This window comes from Gavia stellata, chromosome 4, assembly GCF_030936135.1.
Source record: "Gavia stellata isolate bGavSte3 chromosome 4, bGavSte3.hap2, whole genome shotgun sequence".
NCBI classification, from domain to species: Eukaryota; Metazoa; Chordata; class Aves; order Gaviiformes; family Gaviidae; genus Gavia; species Gavia stellata.
In genome coordinates, this window is record NC_082597.1 from 37124856 (window position 1) to 37145482 (window position 20627).

Below are 20627 nucleotides of genomic sequence, written 5' to 3' on the forward strand. Positions count from 1 at the left end.
ATTGAGTTGCTCTGCACTAGTACTGCCTTAAGGGCACATCAAATCCGTGCTGAAAGCACGGACTTCTATCTTACGTTTGTGGATCGAGAGATCAAGGAGAAAACAGGACTTCAGAAATTAAACTAGGAGATACTGCACCACTGAGGGGAAAAGGTCAAAGAACGTACCTCTGTATTTCATGCATATCCATTTTTCTTTTGTCAGTGTGCTGGTTTTAGCTGGGATAGAGTTAATTTTCTTCGTAGTAGCTAGTACGGGGCTGAGTTTTGGATTTATGCTGAAAACAGTGTTGATAACACAGGGATGTTTTCGTTATTGCTGAGCAGTGCTTACACAGAGTCAAGGCATTTTCTGCTCCTCATCCCACCCCACCAGCGAGCAGGCTGAAGGTGCACAAGAAGTTGGGAGGGGGCACAGCCGGGACAGCTGACCCCAACTGACCAAAGGGATATTCCAGACTTTATGACATTGTACTCAGTTTTTGTTGTTGTTGTTTTTATTTTCCTTTTCATTACTATTATTATTATTATTACTATTACTATTATATTTCATTTCATTTATTGAAGTGCTCTTATCTCAACCCACGAGCTTTCTTATTTTTACTTTTCTGATTCTCTCCCCCATCCCACTGGGGCAGCGGGGGAGTGAGCGAGCAGCTGTGTGGTGCTTAGTCGCTGGCTGGGGTTAAACCACGACAGTCAGTCTTCCACTATTACAAAAGACTGAAAAAAAGAAGAGGATATTTAAAATCTGAAGTGAAAGGCCAGAAATAGGAGAGAAACAGATCATGATATTCTTTTCTTCATAAAAAAGAAACAAAACTCATAAATAATCACAGAAGTCAGGAAGGCTGTGTGGTTTTGGTGGATTGACCTTGGCTGGATGCCAGATGCCCACCAAAGCCACTCTATCACTCCCCTCCTCAGCTGGACAGGGGAGAGAAAAATATAATAAAAGGCTCATGGGTCGAGATAAGGACAGGGGGATCACCCACCACTACCATCACAGGCAAAACAGACATGACTTGGGGAATTTAGTTTAATTTATTACCAATCAAAATCAGAGTAGGATAATGAGAAATAAAACCAAATCTTAAAAACACCCTCCCCACACCCCTCCCTTCTTCCCTGGAACAACTTCACTCACGATTTTTTCTACCTCCTCCCCCTGAGCAGCACAGGGGGACAGGGAATGGGGATTGCAGTCAGTTCATCACATATTGTCTCTGCCACTCCGCTCCTTCCTCCTCAGGGGGAGGACTCCTCACACTCCTCCCCTGCTCCAGTGTGGGGTCCCGCCCACAGGAGATGGTTCTCCATGAACTTCTCCAGCATGGTTCTTCCCACAGGCTACAGTTCTTCACAAACTGCTCCAGCACAGGTCCTTTCCACGGGGTGCAGTACTTCAGGAACAGACTGCTCCAGCGTGGGTCCCCCACGGGGTCACAAGTCCTGCCAGCAAACCTGCTCCAGTGTGGGCTCCTCTCTCCACGGCTCCACAGGTCCTGCCAGGAGCCTGCTCCAGCATGGGCTTCCCACAGGGTCACAGCCTCCTTCGGGCATCCACCTGCTCCAGCGTGGGGTCCTCCATGGGCTGCAGGTGGATATCTGCTCCACCGTGGACCTCCATGGGCTGCAGGGGACAGCCTGCCTCACCATGGTCTTCACCACGGGCTACAGGGGAATCTCTGCTCCGGCACCTGGAGCCTCTCCTCCCCTTCCTTCTTCACTGACCTTGGTGTCTGCAGAGTTGTTTCTCTCACATATTCTCACTCCTCTCTTCAACTGCAGTTTCTGTTGCACGGGGGCTTTTTTCCCCTTCTTAAATATGTTATCCCAGAGGCGCTACCACCATTGCTTATTGGCTCGGCCTTGGCCAGCAGCAGGTCCATCTTGGAGCCAGCTGGCATTAGCTCTGTTGGACACAGGGGAAGCTTCTAGAAGCTTCTCACAGAAGCCACCTCTGTAGCCCCCCTGCTACCACAACCTTGCCACGCAAACCCAATACAGTGGTTTACAGGAAGAGCCACTGATCATCATTGGTGGCCAATATACCTGCAGAGCAAGGGAGTTGCAGTCACATGTGCTGTGTTCGTAACAGGCAAGACAGAAACAATTCTGTTCATCCATGCTATCTAATATTGGGCTCCTGTGCTCCTGAACAGAGCTGCATGACCAAAACCAAAGGCTGGTGCTTCACAGTCCCTGGCACCAAGGGTGGAAGCCTGACGGCTAACCAGCATCACTGCTTTCCACTCTCCTCATGAGTTGCTTAACTCTGCCTGCCAGCTATAGGGGGAACCTGACATGCCAAAAGCCCAGCAACATAAATGCATTGCCAGAGTTTTTAACCTCATTCAACCCAATCCCCTTCTTACAGTCAGGTACATAAAACAGAGGTCTGTGGAGACCACTTTATAAATAAAGCTGCTGCTTCAGTTGTTATCAAAGTGTGAACAGCCAGTTTCAGTCGCCTTCTCATAGGTAGAGATTTCTTGGTATTTCCTTATGAGCTGATGACTGGAATTGATAAATTATGGTGCTATCTAATAATACTAATGTGATTAGCTCAGTCACCTTCTGCTAAAGAATGTTATTTGCAAGTGTCTGTTCTCTAAACATCAGGCTGATGTAGATTCACACTGTGGGACCTCCATACATTGCTCTGCAAGGCACAATAATGTTTAACATAAAGCCACTTCTGCTTTGAGTCGTCACAACCACCATCCTACAACCCAGCATCAGGTCTTCTTTCGAAGTGCAACCAAAATCACTGAAAGTCCAGTGAGTCCAGTTTGGACCGGTACAGAAAGGAAATTTTCCATAGCAACACTTAGAGGGAGTAGGAGACAATGGGGTCTAATGCTGTCCATGTTTAGCTCCAGACAGTTCTGGTGTCTCTAAGTATTCAAGGAAGCTGTCTTTACTAACCAAAGGTATGTCTGCACAGCTCTGAGCAGTCCCACACAAAGGTTCTCTGGTTAGCATGGACAAAAGTAGCCTAGGTACTGGAAGGCACATAACTCCCTTAGCACGGCACTCCAGAGTTATCATACCCTATTTCTCAGTAAAGCTGACTAGCTGGGCAGTGAAACACACTTACTGTACGGCCTCTGGCACCTCTTTGGGCACATCTGCATAGCAATTCACTGCTTTATAGACATGTCTTTACAAAACGCGACTTGCTAACCTTGGAGAATTAGTATTCTTTCCCTGAATGGCACTAGCACTTTTCATTTTTCAGACTCCTGCTAGAGGCTCAGAGGACTCTTCGTACGTGAGGGTTGAAAACATCACTATTATCTTATATCCAGAAAACGAATCAACAGATCCTTAATATAAATGCTTGGATCTTCCCCTACTAAATCCTTCAAGATGACCTTGCAAGGTCCTCTCCAGTTGTTTTCAATCACAAACTTTTAGCTGGAAGGTACAATCACATGCTGCGATTCCTTCAAAAAGAAGCTCTTCTCTGATCCTGTCAGCATCAAGATTTCCTTCAAAAAGAAGACAAACATCCTTCACTTTCTGTATTGTCTGATAGGAAGTATAAACTTCATGAAAAAAAAATCCTCAACAGACTGGAAAAGGAAAGAAAGGGTCCTTTCTAAAAATGTTAAAAATTGATATTTGAAAAATGTTTCTTTTTCTTCCATCAAAGATGAATTAGGGCACTGATGCTACCAACAGACAAAACCCACAAAAATAGTATTACTTCAAAAATTTATAAAATTAAAGAAACAAAAGAATGACAAGACAGCACAGTAAATCTCAAAGTGCTTCTGGAAGAAATAGACCAGCTCATGGAAAGACAGAAACCAGAAATGGTTTTGCTTCCTGAGCGTTGGAACCAATAAACACACACAAAAATCATGAACAACTTCCTACTTATTTCCTTTTATTTATGAAGAAAGACTCTCAATTCCTACAGCAGATCTCCACAGATACATTGTCATGAAGAAGGAGGTTTATTTTAAATAGAACATTACCAAACTATGATGCAGAATTATTTGTTTGGGGCTTTTACAATTATTATATATCTTTGTTATGAAAATTGCATACAAAATTAGTTGTACTCAGCAAGTTATTTTGCTCTGAGTTATTTTGGGTTTTTTAATAAACTAGACTTTAAATATATAGAAACATAAAACTTTGAAGAAAAAAACATTCAGACTTAAAAAAATTTGAATTTAAATGCTCAACCATAGTGGCTTCACTTATGAGACAATTTCTAGCAGCAGGAGATAAATCATAGCACAGCAATAAATTATAGTCTTAATTCATCTGATTATACAATATTAGTCTTCTCTTTTTCTCTCTTTTTAAATCAGTGCTTGAAGGAATGAATTTATTGCTGCGACTTCTCCTCCTGTTCTGAATGATGGAGCTCACATTCTTCTTGGAATTTCATATATACAAAATTTAGTACTTCAAAAATAATTTTCTTTGTTTTATAATTTAGCTAAAAACATCTTCCACATACTTATTACTGAAATATTAGAAAGTCAGTAAACTGAAAGAATAATATAAAATATGTAAATGTTCTGCAAAACTGTGTTTTCATTGAATTTTACATTTTTTTGCTTATCAGATCTTATTTATCGAATGAAACTTTCCTAAAAAGCTGTGATGTGAAAATCAGAAAGTAAAGAGTAGCTCAGTTAGTTGATTATGATGAGAGACTGTACTGATCCTCTAAGACTGGAAGGTTTGAGTGAACGGATCCCCAGGTAACAAAATGAGTCAAGAGCTAAAGTCTACAATGCACTGGCATGAGATTAAATCGCTGCAGACACAACTTAATTTTGGCATTAGTGGGAAGCAGGTAAACGCAAAAGGATTGACAAGTGGACACAGCTCAAAGAAAGAAGCAGCTGGCTGAAACCTAGCTGGGAGTATCCTTCCTTTTACTCTTTTTGGGAAAGGGTAGCAAGACCTTTTTCCATGCACTGCCTCTCCCAGGAGGATGGGCAAGGAAAATGCTGTTGAAGGACTCAGAAACAAGTCCTGCCAAGAGGCAGGCACTCAACGCAAGCAGGACCTGCAGACTGGTGAGCTTGGCAGGTTGCCTTTCCCATTAGGCATTCTTTTCTTACCAGGCTGTCTTTTTAATCCTTCTCTAGGGATTAAAAAATCCTGGGGTTAAAATCTCCAGCCACTTGATTTTGCTCTACTCGTGTCCTTCAGCGCTGCCTTGCTTTTTAGATAGATCCTTGCCTCTCTCTTCCACTAACTCCCAATAAAACATCACTCAATCAAAAAACCCCCTCTATTTTAATTAGGTTTGAGAGGCACTTCTTGTATAAGAGAATAGTGAGGAAGCAGCCAATTCCTGTAAAACATTTGCCGTTTGTCCTCACAGTTTATATGCTAGGAGAAGCTGAAATAATGTGCGTAATAACCAGCTGGATCTCAGTATTTTTCTCTCAAACTGTTGGTTTGTTCAGTTTTCTCCCTCTCCTCAATACAGTAGTTTTCCCACTGAACTTGCTGTTCCTTAAATTCCATCTGCGCTTCCAAACTATTACCCATCTGTGCAGCATGAACTTCAAATAAACCTTCGACCAAGTGCTGAGCGAGTGTACTCTGGTTTTGTTACACTCTGTAGCCTCTTTCATGAGCTGGTGAATAATCATTAAACAAGACCGACATTAGTTCAAATCATACAACATGACTATTTCTCTGTCATAAGTAAAGAGGAAATTAAATCTTTTTTTCTTAGTTAATAGATACTGGTAATTTTTAATGTTAAAATAAGATTTCTTCCTAAATACACTAAAGCAGTTAAACTGGCAGCTGTGTGTCCTCTATGTAACTAGGCTGTCATTTTTGGAAGTACCTAGCTACCACCTTTTACTGTACTGTATCAGTGCCCAGGAGTACCAGCCAAAGGGACTCTCAGAGCCCGCTTCACCTTGCACTGAGCACAGGGGTCAGCCCTGCCTGCCTGCTGCAGCGCTCTGCAGTACCACCGGCCCCATCCATCCAGCACAGTGGTACATCGTGATGCCGTGGTGAACGTTTGCCCATAAGATGTACGACTTGGTGTGTCACAATCTCTAGCTTCTCATTACCATGCAAAATCAACGTCTGCATTTCTCAGCAATGCAATGCAAGGCGTTTTAAGAAAGCTTTTAAACAGTACGCAATGCAGCGATCTCTCCACTCTACAGTTGTTTTCATTCTGATAACACACTGTCTTCCTTTTTTAGTAGAAATGAAAAAACTAGTAAAGATTATATATTTGGCCTACATGTAGCAAGAACTTTTGCATTTAATACCTTCTAGCTAAAGCCACAATGAATGATAGCACCACCTTTAAAGATAGAGTCTAGTAGTCAGGTTGTATGTCAGCCCAGGTTTCACAGAATGATAGACAAGAAAACTACAACAAAAACCATTCACTTGGATCACAGAACATGACAAACATGTTTTGCAAGATTATACAGGATTTCATTTCTATTGGTTCCTTAACAGGCCTATTCTTGAACAGCCGCAGTGATGATTCCTCAGCAAAATGAGATACCGTATTTGCAAATGCAAAGCTATTAACAAAGCAAATGGGTTATAATACTAATCAAGAAACCACTAAGCAACCATGCATGACCTATTCCTGATTTGTGCCATGAGACTCTGCAAACTGAAAGCAAATGAGAAAATACAGCAAAGAGGATGACCATGCTGAGTTAAATGAATCCATCATTCTTTATTAAATTAGCATGTATATTCTAAAGTGTTGTTAATAACGTTTGATTCAGTTAATACTGGATCTGAATTAAAGTTAATTATTTCAGCAGAGATCTGCAAATCCATAGTATGAATTCTGTGAAATTCTACATTTAAAAAAATGTAATTTTATATTACTTTAATCTCTACTATTGCAGTATTCAGAATTGTATTTTAAAACTATTTATCATTGAATGCAAAATCCATCTTGATACAAGTATAGACCCATTCCTTTTGAATTTTTAATGATAAAAAAAGGCATTTTTATGTTCTAAAATCACATACTCTGTAATAAATTTTTTCTTATATTTATCCCTTTTTTGGATTTGTAAAGCAAAGAAGATCTTGTAGTACCTGTAATATTTCAAAGTAAGAAAAAAAATTGCTAAGGCTTAAGAGTGAATCCTGTGGGAGCAGACTTTTGCTCAGTCATGTTATAAGATGTAGAATTTTTTATTTAATACTAAGAAAAACTATTTTACTATATACTCTGAATGCACAAGTTTCACATCCACTGTGTGCACTGGATCTTGGAATAACATTTTGGATTCTGAAGTTAAACTGACTGTTGTCACACCTATTTTTTTTCATTATTTTTCATCATCCATTATCTTTAGATGCCTCATAAAAAAAAGATTTAATCTAAATTTCCCCAGCAAAATTGTACTCATATAAAGAAAACACTGCCCAATATGCTTGTGTATGGCTTTTTTCTTCTTTTTCCTTTTCAGTGTGATTGCTGAAAGTCCAATCAAAAATGCAAATTCAAGATAGTACCATCAATATAGCACGATAGTCTAGCCCTGTGCAGCAGGAGGGCTGACTTGTGAACATAATGTGTCCTCATTTCACTACCACTATATTACAAGACTGCTTGATTTAAGGCAAAACATGATGCATATTCAGTTTGTTTTGTACCTAGGCACATGACAAGACTACTTGATTTTGTTTACAAAGTGAAGTATTTTGTAACATCTGCCTGCTTGTCGTAGTTGTATAAAACCAGTAAAATTAAGATAAAGCACCCGGTCTACAACTACTTGAAGGTATCAGACCACCTGCACCAGTCTGCAAACATGCATACCCATCTGAAAAGACCAGGACAGACAAGCGTTAGAGGGAATAACACCTGCCTGGACAAGCTGGAACAGATTCGTTCCCACCTGCAGAAAGATTAAGTGATCCTTTGGACCAGACTTGTCCTAATTCATGGAAAATGTTTATCCAGATGCCAGTGATGCAAATGGAGCTTGGGAAAAAAAGATGACATTTATTTCAGCTCCAGTTTCCCTCATTGAAGAGCTCTTGAGTCAGGACATCTTGACCTCAGACACCTGAGAACCACCAAACACTTTGGCTATCAAGACCAACAACATAACATTGGACTTGCAACACTGTGTACCCAAGGCTTACGTAATTTGACAAATACTTAATTTCCAGTTGTTGAGAATAAATAAAGGCTTGTTTGAAGTTTTGAGATTTGCCTGGTGCCTCAGTCTCTCAGAGTAGTCACATCAAAGCAGCCTTCAGTTCCCTAACAGTAATGGCTGCAACACCTGGAAATAGAAGTCGGTATCTGGAAGGGCCATACAGTGTATTTGGTGAGGATTATTTTTCGTTCACCTCTTATGTATATATCAGAAAATTATAGCATCCAGAGTACTTTCTTTACAGACATTTAAAGAGATGAAATATACTTGCTTTGAACTAATTTTGATACATGGGGTATATGTCTATGGGGAAGTATATTAAAGTGTCTAAGATAAGTTTTCCATTAAGAATCCCAGAATTTTAGAATTAAGACTGAAATTCAATCTTTAATTTCTATGACTTACATATATTAGTCCCTAATTATACTAAAGCTTCTGAGATGCACCTTCATTCAAAGAACAGGCAGTTTTATAGAGATACGTAACATAACTTTATTGGGGACTTACAACCTACATTAAACCCATCTAGGAAACATTTTACTATCCAATATTCTTGCAAGTTTTGTTTAGCCAGTGGCTATTTGAGTTCCCATAATTCATGTGTAGTTCATATATTTCATACATTTCAGTTCATACATTTTCATTGGGATTAGATCTACTTGTTTTCCCCCCAGAATTTTTCTTATGCCAACAATAGTTATGGAAAGTGTGAAACCAACAGGTGAGAGGTTGGCGAGCTCCCAATTAACTGGGAGCAGTTAAGAATAAGGGCAGCAGAAGTATACCTATGGCCTACTAAAAGTGCCTTCATTACTGAGCACCAAAAATAGCTGGCTACACTTTAAAATGTCTATTATCAACTAGTGCAAACAAAGTTTTTCATAACAAATCTCTTGCTAGAACTCAAAGAAGCATGCAGAGACACTGCTTGAGGAGACGTCTTTTGGGATATGTGAAAAATTATTTACTTAAACAAAGATGAAAAATTTGGTTAGAAAAGTAAATGTTTGAAAAATAATTGTACATCTTCCATTGAAAGCAAAAAGGCTCTTTGGGAACTCTCATGATGTCAAAGCCTGGCTGTGAGGAAGGTTTATTAACAACAAAACAGCTTTGGTGTCACTGGAACTCTAGGAGACGTCTCTACTGAGAATTGTAATAGCTCTTTTGGAATCTATAAATAAACAGAGAAAAAAAGTCTACTGACATTATAACAGCACTTACATTAACTTAAACCCTGCCATGTCAATGAAAATGTATGCAACGTTTCAACTAAAAAGAAACAAATACTTCACGGGTGATATCTTCAGCATATACGTTCTTTGAACTTGATGCAGTGACCTGGCACAACCAGGGATTGTACTACGGGCCAATGGAATTCAGATTTCCTGTACATTATACTCTTTTGAAGCTAGGAAGAAAGACACTCTGACAGTGATAATTTTTCCTCGTACTGAAGTTGAAGGAAATTTGTGGCCCTTCTGTATTTCTACGCAGTATCATCTCTGTAAAAATCTAGATGCATGGGGTCAAAGCAAAGTACTACACACTGAGCTTTCACCCTATCGCTACTTAACTCAATGTAAAAGCTGTTCTTTAGTTTGATGTTTCAAGATCAAGCTTCTAGGCATATGGTGACACTTTCTGTTATATTTAGGTTTGAACCCATTCTCAAGAACAGCTACTCCTACTGCCAAGCAAAAAAAACCTGCTCAAACCAATAGAGAGAGAGAAAGAACTTAAATACAGGTAGAACAGGTCCATATTCTTATTTATGAGGTCTGCGCGGATGAGGCAGGGTCATGAGCAAGTGCACTAAGGATCAACCCATGAGCAGCAAGCCCAGGCTCAGCTCTCCCAAAGCGCAGGGTCAGTGTTCAGAGACCTGCAGTGTGCCTGCAAGTTGGGAGGCCAGACAAGGTTAAAAATTCTCAAGTTCAGTCTTTGTTTCTGAGCATAGATCTATCCCAACAGGTTAGTTCACAGAAAGCCAAAGCTAAATTAAAAAATGAACTTCAAGAACAATCAACTTGTGGTTTAATAGTGCACTAGAAATGCAACAGAACTCTCTGGGAAACGCATACAACCAATGAGTCTTCTTCCTGGCCAGAAATAACCTGCCTTATTTGACAAATTCTGTGGCTGTCTTTTGCCTCTGATCTAAGTCCTACACACTTTGAATGACTGTAGATGCACACTGGACACATTTTCTATCCTGGGAACCTTCCCTCATAGCTGTGCCAGCTATCAATCAAGTCAGCAGCTTTCATAACATTTTTTAATGCATCTGTACTGCAATATTTTTCAAATACTTTTAATTATTGATATCAAATCAATAGCTTGTACATCTAGTTTCAGGTTTTCAACTATTGCATTTAAGGTCTCTGTTGTCAATGTTAAATATGCTAAACATTTTAATTGTCACAGTCAAAGTACACAGCTTTGACAACAAAGTAAACCTGTCATGGTAAGTTTAAATAAAGTGGAATAAATAAGAATGAGAGAGACTAACAGGGAACTGTTAGTTAGTGTTGACATGGAGATTTGCTACTAATCCTGCTAAAAATAATATTAAAATTCTAAAAAACATAATGATGGAAAATAGTAGAAAATAGTAGAAAAAAGAGAAACTTAGAAGGTGATCCCTTTCTCTGGAGCAATGCTACTACAATCGTTTTGCTAATCCGCCATTCTAGCAGTATAAAATCTAGTGAGTAATATGTAACCGATATGGAAAATATTATGCAAATTATATGCAAATCACAATGATTGATAGCAGGCCAAAGCAGCATGCCATTAATATTCTACTAGTGGTGCTAGAATTACTTTAAAGTACTGTCTGCACACCACCAAGACAATTAATGATATTCTCCACACATACACTAACTCACATTACATTTTTTTTTAATCTTCTTTGTTTCAGACACAGTGAAAAGAAGCCTGGTCACTACTTCAGCATTTTAGCTTTCATCAGGACATACAGAACATTTCCAGCTGATAACCACTAACCCTTCTAGCATACAAGAGTTTCCAAATGCCACCCTCACACATTACCCAGGGGATGTACATTTGAATCTCACTCTTAACATGTCTGTGTCCCAGGGATCCAGAATTTTACAGCAGGCTAATTAAGCAGAAGTATAATTTTTTGTTTCATTTTCCCTTTCAAAACACATTACCTGTACTAAAATTAAGATATCATTACACACAGCAATGCACAGTCAGCTGCGAAGAATAATACCAGAGCCAGGTATTTAGCAAGGGAGTGTGGCAAAGTCCACGTTCTCCAAGCAGAGCCACCATGCTGCTCTTTAACAACCACCTCACACTGCCTTGGGAGCACATTTATACAGAACAAAACTGACATTTTGAAGGGAAAACTTATCTTAAGCCAGTAAATTAACATCACATGACAAAAACAGCACCGGGAAAAATAAAAATCATGGGTAATAATAGAACGCTACACACAAGTTTGGGGGAATCTCAAGTATTTTCCCTGGATTACACCAAGCGACTGTGGACTGACACCAAGGTAGCGCTGCTATTCACTGAGCAGAGATCTCCAGGTCCCAATGCTATAAAACAGAGCACTTTCAACAAGCCGCTTTTCCTTTCTTATCCCATTCCAGTTCTTGTAAGGATCATCCATTTTCGCCCCTTAGATAGCGAGGTAAAAGGAGACATTATCCCTTGCTTCTTTCAGTCACAACCTAGGTCATCATATGAATCAGCAGGCACAATCCCTTCCTTCAGGTGATTCCCTTTCATGAAGAACTTAATAGTTATTTTTAAGAGCCTGCGTAGGTTAAATATCATAGCATTTGGTGTCAGATTCATGTATCTTGAATGGATACTATTTTGGGAGGATTTAACATTTTGGGAAGTATTCAAGGGTTCACCTTTCCTAAGAAGAAAATTCTTGGTACAGAACAAAAGTCATCTGCAAAATCCCAATATATTGCAGCACAGACAACTCTTTACACAATGACTACTTTCTTTGTTTAAGAGAAATCCATGTTCTAGTTAAAAGTTCTGTCTGTTGTTTCCTGGTAATGCAATAATCCAGAAAAACTCTTATTTTTCCTTGGTTTTAATTTAATTTTTCTTTTAAATCTAAGGGTTACTATTGCAAGTTACCACCTCAAGCGTATGCCAAGTGATGTGATATCAGTTGCTACTCAAAGATCACACCAGCTATAAACAAGATAATCAATTCCCCAAGTGCAGGTTGTCTCTATTTTACGACGACTCCTGTAGTGTTGTAGCTAATCAGTTCCCTGAGTGTGGGTTATCTCTACTCTACCACAACTCCAGTAGTGTTTTAGCCTGATTCACAACTTAACAAAGTTGTATAGCTGCTACTGCACATACACACACTGACCATTATATTCTGTGGCCATTTTCTAACATCAATACTGTCTTCAGGAAGCCAGCAAGATTGAGTAGAAGGATGAGTTAATATTTGCATAACCCTTAAGCTTATCTGTTTAATGTCTGCACAACAGTTAAGCATATATGTAAGTGCTAAGTGTTGTTACCCACATGTGGTTTCTCCAGTTGAACTGAAGCAGCCAGGCAACAGAAGCGGCTGGTCTGTTGGCAAAAGGAGCTGCCTGTAGCTACGTCCTCACTGCTTCTGTCCTCTCTCCATCCAGATGTGCATACTAACTCCATCTTAGTTTTGTTTTCTGTTTAAAGTTTCATAAAGAATGAAGATGAAAATGACTGCATATGTACACTGGGAGAGCAGTGGATGTCATTCACCTCAACTTTAGGAAGGCTTTCAATACTGTCTCCCACAATACTCCTTTGTAAAAGTTAGGACATTACACTCTGGAGGGGTGGACAACCAGATGGGTGAAAAATTTCTGAGATGCCAGGGCTCCGAGAGTACTGGTTAATGGGTCATACCCTGCCTGGAAGCCAGTAAGAAGTGGAGTTGCAGGGGTCTATGCTTGCACCTGTCCTGCTTAACATCTTTATTAGCGACCCAGAGGAGGTAATGGAGTGCACTCTCTTCAAGTCTGCAGACAACACCAAGCTGCAGGAGCCAGCTGATATGCTGGAGGGTAGGCCTGCCGTTCAGAGAGACCCAGGCGCGCTGGAGAAATGGGCTGGTGGGAGTTTCAAGGACCTTCATGAAATTCAACGAGGAGAAATGCAAAGCGCTGCCCCTGGGAAGGAAGAACCCTTGCAAAAGCCCAGGCTGGGGAGGGACTGGCTAACCTCCTAACATCCCTTCCAACCTGAATTATTTGTGACCCTATGATCCTAAGAACCATAAACTTCTTTCAAATAGGTATTATATAATACAGTCATATCTGAAGGTGAAATAATAATGGAACAGCTGCAATGTTTTCGTTAAGTGTACTGCTGCACCTAACAATCTCTCTCTCTCTGTGTCACACATACTTGCACACACACTTTTCCCAGCCTCTCCATCTTTGCAGTGAAAGTATCATATCAAGGACACCACCCCCTTAAAATCACTAATTATAATAATATATCACTAATTATAACTAAATCCAGATTTTTCAAAGAATTCCCATTTATAATCACTAATTATAATAATAACTAAATCCAGATTTTTCAAAGAATTCCCATTTCCTCTACCTGAAGATTGCTCAGTACCTCTTCAGCAAGAGGTTTTGCCAGTTCCAGCCACCTGGGTTCTCACCTTGTGAAATGTCCTTTCCCCTCAGATAATGAAGTGTTCAATTCTCAGGTATTTTCAGAAGTACTGGATGCCTGATGTTTGTCTGCATGCTTGAAAGGAAACAGTTCTGTATTTGTATCTCACTGGTCTTTTAACAAAAGCAAGAATATTTGCATCCTTGTGAACAAGAGATACAGATACAGAAATAATTTGAGTCACATGTTATGAATCCTTCCCTGTAAGTTATTTTCAGTACAGCACAGTGGTCTGTAACAGCTATGTCATTTCAATTTCCTTTGTCTTGAGCAACAAACATTGCAGATAGAAAGAAAAGAGAGTCCAGTGGTTAGGCCAACAGCTGCAAATTTAGACAAACCTGCCTCAATTCTCTAAACTACTATAAGTTTCCTACAGCACCTTGCAGAACCCAGTCAGTCTTCTTACATGGAGACTGCATCCATGAAACTGGAAGGCATAGTAAGATAAATAATCATCTTAGAGTATGAAATAAAATTTTGAAACACTCAGATACCATGTTAACAAAGGTGGATCATATAAATACCATTAATACATAATTTTCCAATTAAGTTAAGATGCGAGTACGATGCATTGTGAAGTAGACTTGTAAATATTGAGAAATCAGGAAAAGAAAATCAAACTCATTTCTGGTGGCAAACTGAGTCCGCTGCAAAGCAAATCTCCAATAGGTAAAAATGTTTTTTATGTGCTTGTTTTTAACATTAGAAATATCAGGAGCTGAGTTCCGTGTAGTAGTTGTGTTTGTTCTGAGATGTTTGCTGAAGGGCTAGCATTGTTAAAGAACTCATGTGAACAAGGACATCATATTGAGCAAGATACCTGGTTTACAGCTTGTCTATGCATGATACTGTAGAAAAATTACTCACCATTTTCATCAGCCAGTTCTTAATAATGTTGAGCAACATTTAGGGGTGGAAAAACAGGCAGGTGCTAACAAAATAATGAATATGTAATGGAAATGGCATCTCCATGAGACTTGCAGTGAATTTTGCAGGACCAAGTGCTGCTACTACTTCAAAGATACTGTCATTCAAGTATCACACTTATGCTTGGAGTACCATTCCTACACACTCCTGATGGGTGCCTGCTTGTAAGCACAACAAAACCAGTGCTAATCATCCAAGAGCACTGTCTTAACACTCATGATTATTTCCAGGGCAGTTATTTGCAGTTTGGTGTTGGAGGTGCTGGGGGATGATTGTGTTGGCTGCTACACAGTGAGGTCTTGTGTGTGACCATATTTCAAGGAGGCTTCTCACAAATTCCATACAAAATATCAGATTCTCTAAGGAAATCAGTCCATCCCCACATCTTACCTCTATTTTTCCAGGAGTGTTCCCAGAAGATTAGAAAGTCATTCAGTTCTCAATCTAGGGAACTCAGTCATAAATATAACTTCAAGTCAAAGACTGCAACCAACTCCCAGTTACTTTAATAACAAGTATTTGTGTTTCATAAAAGCACTTTCGACTATCTGGCGTATTTATTTTAGTAAAGAAGAGCTCATTATTTGAGCACTTCACCCTGTCTACGAAAGGAACACAAACATGCATCAACTGTTAAGTGCCAGAAGCAATCCGACCGGGATGAGGCATCCCTCTTTACCATGAGCCCCAGCCAAGTGATGGGACAACCACTGAGAAAACAATTACTCACTATGATAGAAGATATAGTTGCTGGCTTTCTGAGTAGCTGAGAAGGCAGGAAGCAACACAACTGTCCCTCCAAAGCCTACGAGGAAGGTGTCTCACAGGCCACGGTCTCTGCAGTGCTAGAAGACCTCATCCGAGGGCCTCAGCAAGCAGCAGACAGATTTCAGTGCCTCCATTCCTCTCTCATGAATTGCAGAAGACTTAGCCTCAACTTTTCCAAGGCAGAGTGCTTTCTCGTGTTCCTACAGCACACAGTACAACATAACCTGTGCAGAACTGTGTCTATAAGATGGAATCAAACCGAACTCTTTCATTCCTTATTTGTGCCTCAGGCATGCATGCTATATAAGATGTTCATAATATATGAGATGTCCATTGCTTCCACTGGAGCTCTCACTCTACAGATAACAAGTCACTCTTTAGTGGGACATAGAAAAAGTTTGTTATACTTTATTCTTCTGTGACAAATACTACACAACCAAGTAAATAAAGAATCAATTTTGTCAGTTTCCTCAATCCTACTCCTTTCTTCTAACACCCCCCCCCCTTTAATAACCTCTTTTAATTTCTTACAAAGAGTGAATAAAGAATCAGAAAAAAATCCGAACAGATTACCAACATCAACATAGCCTCTGTTATGGTCCTTTGCACTACAAGAAGTTTATCAAAAAACGTCCATCGCTTTCAGATGGGGAGCAATGCTAAAACTAAAGGGATGATTTTTTCCTCCTCAGGGCTTATAACTGGAGGTTTTAACAGTCACCTTTGCAACGCTGAAAAATCAATTTATTTTACAAAGCAATCCACATCAGAAATTTTATGCATTGACAACACATTCTCATCACTGTTTGCCCACACTCTTTGAACTGCCTCCTTTCAGCTACTAAAATATTAAAACTGCATTTTCCTTTATTGCGTCAAAAAGCTATGCAGCTTAACAGGACACTCTTCTATAGTTCCTGAATGCTCCATTCTCTCCAGTGAAACTGAAAGTAGGAATTAAATACGTGATTTTATGGAAAATAACAGTTAAAATATAATAACTATGGGCTTGCAGTGGCATGGAGAAGTGAACAGGGAATTATCATCCATTGGTTTTCCATAATAAAAAATAAATACTAAATGCTAATTAAGAAGTATCAGATGAAATAAGACAAAGTTAAAAACAAATACAAATAGCAACATTTGGACAGAGCATACAGTTATGAAATCACTGTCACAGGATATCTAAAGTTTATATGGGTTCAGTTAGATGGACTCATGGAAGAAAACTATCAGAGTCTATTAAATACAAAGATGCAACCTCTGATTCAGAAGTCCCTAAATGCAAACTGCTGCAAGGGCATAACCAGCAGGCAGGACCTCTGAAAGCCTGTCCCGTTCTCTGCTCTTTTGCAGGTCTCCATCCACCGAGGAAGCCTGGGTTGGATTGACCCAGTACAGCTGTTCTCATATTCTCAATACAGAGCAAGACTCATGAATTAATTTAAAATTACCAGCCAAATCCAGTAGTTCAGTAAAAGGCACAGAGAGTAGAACTGTGACAGTCAAACATGACATTATATGTGTTTGAATTGTTTGAATTTAGCTTTTATTAACAAGTCTTACTAATTTGTTTATTGGTCTGACTTTCACCATTCTTCTGCTGAGCAAAATGCTGTAATTAATAATGGTATCCTCCCACATCCCTTCCTCTTATAAGGAAGGAAAGTGCTAAGTGGTGAGACACTGCAATAAGCTGTCTGAGTGGTGAGACACTGGAATAAGCTGCCCACGGAAGTGGTGGAGTCACCATCACTGGAGGTGTTCAAGGAACGTGTGGACGAGGCATTGTGGGACATGGTTTAATGGGCATGGTGGTGTTAGTTGATGGTTGGACTTGATGAACTTACAGGTCTTTTCCAACCTTAGTGATTCTGTGATTTTGTGATTCTGTGAAAAAACAGGGAAATTGGGCATTCCCCTTGAGATGAATCAATTTACGGGAAGGATGCTGTACTGTGGAGCTTGTCTGATGATCCAGTAGCCCCTCTCATGTCCTGTTTTCCTACATTAAGGACTGTACAGTAAATTCATTGATTTGGGGGATTTGGGCTTGATCCCTGAGTCCCAGTCAAGTGCTTTAGCCAAAGAATACCTGGTGCTTTCAACTCCAGAAAAGACTACTTCATCACAAAAATCAACTTACTGTCATTTCATTCAGCATTTCTTCCCCTCATCCTTGTGACACTGTGCAGTTACCTCATGGTATAATTTTAGCTTATTTTGCCAAATCAAGGACCTTGCTGTATAAAATGTCTATCATCACACTTTTGACTGCTGTGAAGTAAATAACAACAACTTAAAAAAAATCATAACAAGGACTTACTGCAATCTCTTAAACATTCACAGGCATGTGCTGTGGCAGATGATTACCTGGGCTACAGAAATGGATTATTTCTCTTTCTGTCTCACACGGACTCAGACACATTGTCTTAATATAAGTTATATTTGGCCAAAGATCTGAGTCTGCTGAAAGAAGTGTTAAGGAACTGTAAATTACTAAAGATCTGTCAGAACTGTATTTAGAACATGATTATTATTCTATACAAGGAAGCTAAGTATAAGCTGACTACTGGGCATGAGAAATTGCACCTTTGAAAAAAATGTAACTGTTCTTATATCCCCTGCTCAGATGTCAACTCTACCAACAAGTCAGAAGCTCCTCGATGTGAGCACCACATTCAGAAAGAGAGGATGCAAATGAAGGATTTCATGGCATACAAACAAAGATAAGCTCCAACCATAAAGTTCAGATTTGCAAATGAGTGGTACATGAGTTCCTTAGAAAATACAGTCACAAATAAATTAAGCAATCCTGACATTTTCTCATACTATGCATGTTCCTTATTCATTTATATTTTCAGCATGTGCTTCAAAATCGTATCTTATCCATTGGGTTATAGTTATTTGCTTCACAGAGTCAAACTGTAGTAAGCATTTAGAAGATACTAATTTTAATGGACTCCTCCCACCAAATATTTTGAACAGCTTTTATTTTTGATAGAAAAGCTTTTCTAATCATTAGATCTTTAGACTTTCATGAGGCAGCAGATATTTAATGATGTAAGAATTTTACACCAGTTTTATTTGTAATCCCTAAAATGCTTCAAAACAAAATAATGTCTATGGATGCTGGTGATCCCAGGGAAGTGAATGAAAAGCTTCAGCGTGATTTCTAGAGGAACAACTTCAGAGACTCCAATGCATTTGATCCAAAGTCATAAGAAGTTAGTGGAAGAATTACCTATCTTCTTTGTCTGGGATTTATCCTCCATTCAAAGAGCAGTATGTTACATTGATCTGTTTAAAACCTGTTTCTCTTGATTGCTTTCATTCATTTTTAATGTATTTATAGAAACATCAGCATAAATTACTGTACACTTGCTACTAATGGGACAACGAACTCAGAAGCCTGACATCTCTTTGACCTCCCAATCTTTTCCATGTCACAGGTTTGATAGCTGTCATGTGACTAATCAACGGATTACTGAACAGTCAGAAGTCTTGATATACAAGTCACTTTTTCTTAGTATTTATTTTACAAAAGGGAGTGCTGGTGAATCCAAGATAACTGATAAAAGAATTAACCCTTATGTTTTCCAGAACTGCTTTATTCAAGATAAACAAACTGAGACACAAATATTCAAGAAGGGGTTAGGCATCTCCTAAATGTCTTTTCAAGAAAGAAAACTGGACAGGATGTTCTGAAGTTGGGTCTGATATACACCCCAAAACATTAGCTTTTTTTTTCTCCAAGAACACTCCCAGGGATACCCACCCCTGAAACTTCTAATATAAACTTTAAAAATGGATAAATAAAGACAGGTCTGACAGTACCGGGATCATCTTAGAAAAGGAATGTGAGAAATTTCTGAAGTGGTGGTCCTAGGAAAGAGCCATGTTACCAAGGGCTTACCCTGTAGCACTGGGACTTTAACAGTAGGAACATGTGTGGTCTCACATATTAGAGCTAATAGCTGAATATTGTCAAACAGTCTCATATAACATATGCTGAAAGAGATGCTGTTTAAGAAGCCCACTGCTGCACGCTATACCTTTCTAAATTTCTGAACATACTCTAAATTAATCTCAACGTTGAGTGAAACACAACAGACCCCTATCAGATCTACGAAGGCACCAATGACTACGCAAAAATTATTCCACATTCAGAGGATGGAAGAACAACCTTCTAGCTAGACAGACAACTCTGGAAAAGCAAAATTGAGGCCACACTTGCTCCCTCAGCTTAGGGAGCCAGCCCTCCCAAACTGGGATCTCCACAAAAAGGGGTAGCTGCACATCATCTACTACACTAACTCTTTTCCCCATGGGGGAACATCACCTTTATCAGTACAAAACTGATTTCTCAGCACCATTGATGCTGTGTAAGCTGAAGAGGAATTTTATTTCAGTTACGCAGTTGCAAGCATACCTCTTTTGTCATTACAATTCCCTGCCCATTTTCTCCAATATTCAGAGTGGTGAGATTCAGCATATCAGAGTAAAGTCCCATCTCCTTAATTCAATGCTATAAACTGTAATATAGAAGAAGTTCTACCAAGACTAAACAATGAGAAGTTGGACATGCTACAGTGAAGTTAATGGCCACAATTCTCTGCTCTTGCTTCAGCTGCCTACGTAAGGAGTGACAATGGCATCTACCGATACACCACCGTCAGCAGGAGTCAAGCCTACAGCTTTTGACACTGGAAACACACATTGCTGCCTAATGAACTGAAGCAGAGATTAAGAAGCTTAGCAACTCAGCCAGTAGCGACAAATATGATCTCAAAGAATAGTTTATTTGAACAGACCTACAAATTGCCTGTTTAAGGAGACAAGTTTCAACTAGTTCTACAATGATTATCCTGCAAAATTTCCATTCCAAGCAAAAGAAATGATGAATAATGCCAATACAACCAACTTTTTTTACCTGCTGTTCTACAAAGTGTAAAAGCAACTTAAACCACTGTATCAGAACATGACCTGACTGCTGAAATAGACTTTGGTATATATCTATACAGCAATTTATTATAACTCTTTTAGTATCTAAACTTTTCATGGGAGGAAAAAAAAAATCTCA